Here is an 8013-nt window from a genome sequence, read left to right on the forward strand (position 1 = left end):
GGAGTGACAGCTGCTCACTGAGAGAGACATGAGGGATCACCTCTGTACCATAACAACAAACACAACACCGCACAGCATGGCTGCCTCCAATCTCATAGAGAGAGCAGACCAATGGACAAAATGTTTGGGACAAAGTCCTCTTTTATTGTTATCGGTTTGTATTTAAAGTGGCCATATTATGCTCATTTTCAGGTTCATAATTGTATTTTGAGGTTGTACCAGAATAGGTTTACATGGTTTAATTATCAAAAAACACCATATTTATGTTGTACTGCACATTGCTGCAGCTCCTCTTTTCACCCTGTGTGTTCAGGTCTCTATTTTAGCTACAGAGTGAGACATCCTACTTCTGTACCATCTTTGTTGGGATTTGCACATGCGCAGTAGAGGATGGATACCCGAACCGAGCCCGTCAGGACCCGTCAGGACCCGGCGGTACCCGACGGGCCGGGTTCGGACAGATATTTAGAAATGATGTTCGGGTTCGGGTCGGGCTCAGTCACATCAGCACGATAAGGCATTGAACATTTTAAATTTAAAACCGCTTATTAACGTGCGCTTGTTGCCCCGTGTGCGCTGATGTGCTCATCTGTAGACATTTCCGAATGCCTTCCTACAGTTGCTTAATAAAAGCGGGCTTTCCACACAAACAAACGTAGCCTACATGTGTCATTAGTATGAGAAAAAAAATGAGATTTTAACTGTGTCAGGCTCGGGTCAGGCTCGGACATAAATATCTTAATGCCTGTCGGGCTCGGGCCGGGCTCGGTTACTGCTTTGTCGGACCCGGCCGGGCTCAGACAGAAAAATGCGGCCCGATCCGCACTCTAATGCGCAGTAGCTAGGTAAGGCTCACCATTGCTAGCTAGCTGTTTCTCTAACTGCAGTCAGTACAAGGCAGGATTAACCGGGAGACTTCTTCTAAATGAGGGTGCACTTCCAACTTTGCGTGGAATACCTGCAGAAGAGGGACATGTAAGTAGTTCTTTTGTAGATTATGGTGAACTTGTGTGTGTTGTAGCAGTGTTTTGCTATTGAGAACGAGGGGACTAACCGCTAGCATGGTTTAGCCCCCTCGTTTCGGCTAGTGACTTAGAAAACCCTGCAGATTTTGAACAGCTTACCCAGAGACTGAAGGCAGGACACATTCAGAAACCCGTATCTCACTCAAAACAGCATGGATGTTTTTTTTTTCCAAGTTTGTATGCGTGTGGAAGCACCAGAGACACAAAATAACACCCTAAATCCCAGAAAAAGTGATTTTTTTTCATAATATGGGCACTTTAACAAGAGGACTTTTGCCTTTTTAATTGGCAGTTTTAACCTCAGTGATCCCCTTAAATTGAACATTGCTGTTTTACGGTCACAGAGGGCCAACCTGAAGATGAGTACATAGACACTAAAGGTGAATATTCACCTTTAGTGTCTATGTACTCATCTTCGATGCGAATGAATTCTCTCATTCACTTCCATTACACATTTCCTGTATCCCTGCAATCTCCAGCCAGCTACAGAGTTCACTTTTGTTTAACTGTGTTCGGCCAATAGAAACACTCATGCATTGTTTGGAAATAGAGAAGTTATTATTCTAGCATGTACCCTGTTTAGTACAATATTACTCTATATGAACTGCACCACCTGTCTCACAGACTGTTTAGAGTTTGGGATTGCTCTGCTCAATATTTTTGTATTACAATCCCAACTGTGACATCACATCCTTTTTGTGGGCCACACAAGGGCCAAGTTAAGAAAGGAAGACAAATGTTAGTGTACATTTTGTCACCTAAGGTTAAAAATGTATCCTTTTCTTTCATTTCGGCTTTTCCGTCCACACTACACTGGCGGATTTCAGACAAATGGAGACTATCAAAAACTCTTGAGAGCAGAACATTTTGAAAACTGGGGTCCTGTGTTTTCGTGTGGATGGGGAAATCAGTGCTTTTGGAAAACAATGGCGTAATCTGAATTTATGTTAAAATTTGTTAGACTACATCACAATCTCAAAATAGTTATCTTAATTGACATATCTACACAGCAGCACAGGAAGTAATGTGTTCCTGGTAAAAGGTACTATTTATGAGCCATGATCTTGATGATCATGATTGTAAGCAGAAACAGAAAAATATGTACAGTAGTTTCGTTGATTACTGACCAACAGAGCATGAAGAAGAAAGGATTTAGCCATTTGTCTTTATGAACACAACCTGGAAACACTAGTGTGAACACATACTCTGCATTTTCAAATTTAGCTAGCTCAATGTGTGCATAGTGTATTAGCGGGCCACTGCTGCAAAATGTATATAACGGAAAAACACTGGGGGGGATTTGTTCTTCATTAACAAAGGCTGTGGTGCTGAAACAAATGTTTTATTCTTTTCTTCTTGGAACTCTGAGTGTAGTGTTCTTTCTCGTCGTCAGCATCACTGATACAAACACCTGAGGCCTTCACACCCAAATTATCCACGGCTGCAACCACCTATTGCCTAATTTCCACTGCATGGTTCGACTCGACTAGACTCAACTCACTTTTGGTAGCAGGTCCTTTTCTCAAAACAGTCTGCACTTTGTCAGTTGTACTGCGCTTTTTAAAATCTGGGTCTAGTAAATACAAAAATTGCAGTCGATATTGACGATTTAAAAATGGCGGGTTTGTGCAGGACTTCCCGTCTCAGGCTAGTGCCGATTCTCTCTGACCAATCAGTGGTCTGCAGAGTTTTAACTCCACCTTTTAGTGTTGGCTCAGCTTGCTTGAAACCTTGACTGAGTTGATACCAAAAGTACTAGTTACTAGCCACAATTCTGAGCGTGTCGACTTGACTTCACTAGAGTCGTGCCGTACCATGCAGTGGAAATGCTGCATCTGTCGTTCTTTTTTCACTCTACAGACAATGCATATGACTAACATTTTTTGTGACATCATGTTGCTGCTTTGACCTTTATCACTTTGATTTTTCAGTAAAAGAGCACCCATTCTTTTGTGGGTATGATAAGATAAAGTGCACAACTCCACCAATCTGGACTACACAACTATACACACATATATAGAGAGTATCTGACCACAGTAGGTACCTCTCTTTGACTCCAATTAAACTTATCCCCAGCACATACCCATGGCCACACTTAGAGGCCCTGTGCTGGTCCAGCCGTGCTATTACGTAATGCTAATTTAGAAGTATCACTCATTTTACAGACAGGCACACTGAGGGTATAGTGTTTGTTGTTATACTGGGAATCCCTTACTTGCTGTTTGACTGTATGAAGAATATGAATCTTACATAGTCATTTTAGTCATCCATCATTGTGCAGTATTGATAAGTGAAAGTTGTGAATTACATACCTCAGGGGAACTCCCGGCTGCAGAGTCGCTCTCTCACACTCACACATATGCAAACAGGCACACCTGCCTCCAGGGGAAAACACCCCAATCGGCATGGCCTTAGATAAATTGATTATTCACTATAAGAGACAAAATGGTAGTAATAAATATGGACGTGAACCCCCCCCCCACCCCCCCCCCCCACCCCCACCCCTCGCCCCCGCTACATGTAACAGTAGCAACCCGTATAGGTATTTGATCTGACACAGTTGTCTTAAGTGTTATTGTTGGCACGTTAATCAGGAGAGTTGTAAAGTGCAGGTGCACAGCTCTCTGGACAGATTGTTGCAGGGCGAGGAGGGGTTTTTCATAAGCAAACACACACACACACACACACACACACACACACACACACACACACACACACACACAAACAGTCACACTCACACACATGCACAGGTGGATCCAGGTAGATAACCTGGTGTCATGCAATTTTATCACCCAAGAGCCTTTGACGTTACAATGTATTTCTCTCAAATCTTTCACCTGCAATATATAATAAGATAACCACTCTTAACACCCACGCTGTGTCCAACTCTTGAAACTTTTTGAAACTTGAAAATTTGCATTTTTGCCGATACAGCATAATGATAACGAGACTTTTTCATTCAAATAAAGAAAGGAATAATACTGAATACTTGCCCACAACCAAACTTAAGGTGAGTTCAAACACAACAGAGAGCTAATTGTTCTCACGTGTCACAAATTTGACCAGAACCGTATGTACTGCCAATGTAAAAACATTGGCTATAGCTAGTGTATAGCTCAGAACGCACCAGGAACTCCCCATCCACAACAAGCAAACATCCACATTGTGTTTCCCCCATTTGCAAAGCGGTCCTGGACGCTATCAGAGCTTAGGCTAACGTTAGCAGCTCTGTCCTGCTCTTTTGGTTTTTTGGAAGTTTACACTTCAGCAACGTTAACTGAGATAGCCGTAATCAAATATTGGTAAGTCCTCATCCTATAAGCCTATTTTCTTGTATGTTAAAAGTGAAAACATAAAATGTGAAAAAGTATGTAAGCTAAACAGTCAAAAAAGGTTAGAACAAAAGTTGGTAAAATTGGTCACTGACAGTTCAAGTCAATACAGCCGGCATAAATCAAAAGTTGACAGCTAAAAATGAAAAGCATGTTTTTGTCTACCTCTGTGTGCAATCAAGGACCCATTGCTTCAAAAATTACTAATCATTCAGAGAGGTAAATCCACCACCGGTATCATTATAAACTGCATATAACTAAGGGGGGAAGTGCTCTGCGGACAATGAATTGCATCTAAAATTTGCTTCCTTTTCTGCCTTAAAGCGTAACTCTCACCAAAATGCAACCTAGGGTCTTTTTGTGAATGTACCCGAGTCAAACTTTCGTTTAAAAGCATATTTAGGACGGAAACGCCACTTTTAAGATTTACCGTATTTTCGTTTTTCGGTCATATGGCCTTTTGAATGGGAGTAATAGGGGCACTTTTATGCTAACCTCAAAATAGCTATTTTTAAAACACTAAGAAGGCTCGACACAACATGAAACTTTGCTCGAAGTATCACCAGGGTCTCTACACTTTAATGAAAGCATTGACAACATTGTTTGTGTACCCAGAGTTTACTAAAAAGAAAGGTTTTGAACAACTCACCATAGCTCTTGTTGTTTCCGGCCGCTACCACCTCGGCAGTCAAAATGAGTCAATATCAAAACAAGTAGCCACAGATTTAGTATATCCCTTGTGCACCGGTGTAGTTCATGTATAGAGCCCCTGGTGATACTTCGAGCAAAGTTTCATGTTGTGTCGAGCCTTCTTAGTGTTTTAAAAATAGCTATTTTGAGGCTAGCATAAAAGTGCCCCTATTACTCCCATTCAAAAGGCCATTTGACCGAAAAACAAAAATACGGTACAATTTAAAAGTGGAGCTTCCGTCCTAAATATGCTTTGAAACGAAAGTTTGACTCGGATACATTCACAAAAAGACCCTAGGTTGCATTTTGGCGAGAGTTACGCTTTAACACGTCTTTTTGAGCTCAGCTTTGGAAGTTATTGCAGCCTAAAATCAAGTTATACTGGATCATTTGTAAGGGTTTGGATCATAATAACTGTGGTTATTGCCAGAAGAAAGGCACAGTAACATAAAACCATATGTAAAAGCTTTATGATATGAGATTTTTATTTAAACAAATGGAGGCTGCAGATGCCTTAGTGTTGAATGCCCTCTCCGAAGGGGGGGCAGAGAAAACCGGCTGTTCCTGAATCAGCCAGCGGCAGACGTTTTCTGGGAGGACATGGTGAGGATTGCAAAACAGGAAACACAGGGCCTTGATAACACACACACACACACACACACACACACACACACACACACACACACACATACACAAGGCACTTGCACATACAAAAAGTGTGTGGGCATGTGTCGTAGGGCACTTGGAAATGGGTTAGAGTCAAAAAAGACTGTGAGTATGTGTCACAGCAACAGGGCCCCTTCAGATGCTCTTCTTTACACATTTCAGTAAGTACAGGATGTGTGTGAGGGCAAGTTGTGAAGTTGAAGATGTGTGTAGGGTTTACAATAAGTGCAGAGATGATCACAAGGTGTGATTGATGGAACTGTTAGCTAGTTGGCCATTACTCGCTCTGCAGGACTAACAGGTACCAAAAGAAGGAGGCCTAAGAAGAAAGAAACATAAAGGCAAAACATCATAAGCGTAAGGAACATGTAAGTTCCTTACGCTTGAGGAACATGGGTAAGTGCTCATTACAGTAAGATGGATGAGTACCTCCTCTTCTTCTCTCTCTGTATCTGTTTCTCTGTAATACACACAAACACTGTGTTGTCTTTTCTGTGAATCCTGGACGAGTTTGAACATGCACCACCCCGTGATAAGTTAAACACTCACAGTATACACATGTTGAACCAGCACTTAGCGTAGTGTTAACACTTCATCAGAAACATGATAGGATTGTGTCACGAGGAAGTTATTGCTGAAGTTATAATCGTGACAAAAGATCCTACGTTCATGAATGGTAGTCATGTGGCTACCACTCTGTATAGTTCCCTTTAGCGTAAAAAATCTGTCTTTAACATTCTTTAAAAGTCAGTTTCTTACCTTGATCATCCTCCAACTGAATGAAACATCTGCACTTTTTTCTAATATAAAAAAAACAGAAATGTCCGTCATGGCTTCATTCAGAAATGACACTATTACAGTAACATTGATTCATATTTGGCACCTGGTCTATAAGAGAGAAATTGTGCCATCACTGGAGTTGAAAATAAATGATCTCAAAGAGGAGTGTTTTCTGTTCTCTTTCTATCAAGCTTCCATCCAAATGTAGTGCACATTTCAATAGACAGCTGGTGGCACTGGAAGCAGCAGTGGACGTTTAATTCACAAAATTTCTTTTTGTCGTTAAAGTCTCAATTAATAATCATCATGAGCACGACAGGTGCTCGCCAACACTTGGGCCTATCAGGGAGAATCTACTACATTTTCCCATCAATTTCACCATTAAGATAAATTTGCTGCCATCCATGCAGTTGGCATGCATTTTTGGTTGTTTCAATGCTACATATGTAAATGAGTGCATCGTATTGGTTTATATTTTATACAGTTACAAAGCAAGCAGTCACCGCTGGATGAGTATTAATGTGAAGTAGCTTCAAAAAGTTGAATTTACATCTGTGGACTGAGTCAGAACACCCGGTCTTTGTAGTATTTGTATTATACTGACTTTGTAATATAATAATAGTTCAGCATTTTGACAAGAGAAGATTCTAAGGAAGACATGTCAGGTCAGATGCAGAGTTATTGCACATTAATTGGACATTATACAATACCTTAGGGATGTTTTTGTTGGTCCTACATTCATAACACGCACAATGCAGTTATTCAAATTAAATTGGGTTCTTCATTCCTAAAAATAACAAACCACTACAGCACAAATCTTTTTTTCTTCTTCTGGTAACTCTAAAGGTAAAGAAGCTCCCCACAGTAGCCGGACCCTGAGACAACATCTATCTGGCCCCTGTTGCTAAACATAAGCGCTATGTAAACGTATGGTTTTGTCCTTTCGGGGTGTTTACTGTACATGCTGTGGTAGGGGTGTATCTGTGTGTGTGTGGGGGGGGATTCTCTGGAACAGGATGTAGCTGTGCAAACGCCTAAAAGGTTCTTTTGCTTGTGTTTGCACAAGAGATGAAACAGCAATAACAACAAAGATCCTTTACTGTAAGCCTCAGGTTCGCAATGACTTTACCACAAGCTGTCCGTCCGAGGGAGGAGAAGGTACCACCATTTAAAAATCTTAGTTTGAGATTTACATCATATCAAAATGTAGTACCTTCAGGCACACGCAGAAAAGCACAACATTTTACAAATACAGCTGAATGGATAACTTGGCAAGCAACAGGGTAGAATGCAAAACTATGCAAATAAGATGCAAAGAGTGAGTCAGCCCTACAATGGAAAAATTCTTCTTGGCTAGGAGACACATTTTCCCTTTAGTGAGTAAGTAAATAAAATGTGATGTCTTACGATTTCATTAACCTTTTTAAAAACAATTAAGTGGTGACAGTAGCATTTACTTTAAGAACTGTACTTAAGTGCAATTATGAGGTACTTTACTCTAGTATTTTCATTTGTGCTAC

At 40.9% G+C, this 8013-nt stretch overlaps 1 long non-coding RNA gene across 1 annotated transcript; it reads right to left on the reverse strand.

Annotated features, from left to right (window-relative positions):
* Positions 1-5518: 5518 nt before the first annotated feature.
* Positions 5519-6725, reverse strand: LOC118493900. Its single transcript, XR_004895962.1, has 2 exons — positions 6473-6725; positions 5519-6173 (listed from the first exon to the last, which is right to left on the reverse strand). It is a non-coding gene; the product is annotated as an uncharacterized LOC118493900 (long non-coding RNA).
* Positions 6726-8013: the final 1288 nt, after the last annotated feature.

The sequence above is a fragment of the Sander lucioperca genome, chromosome 19, assembly GCF_008315115.2.
Source record: "Sander lucioperca isolate FBNREF2018 chromosome 19, SLUC_FBN_1.2, whole genome shotgun sequence".
NCBI classification, from domain to species: Eukaryota; Metazoa; Chordata; class Actinopteri; order Perciformes; family Percidae; genus Sander; species Sander lucioperca.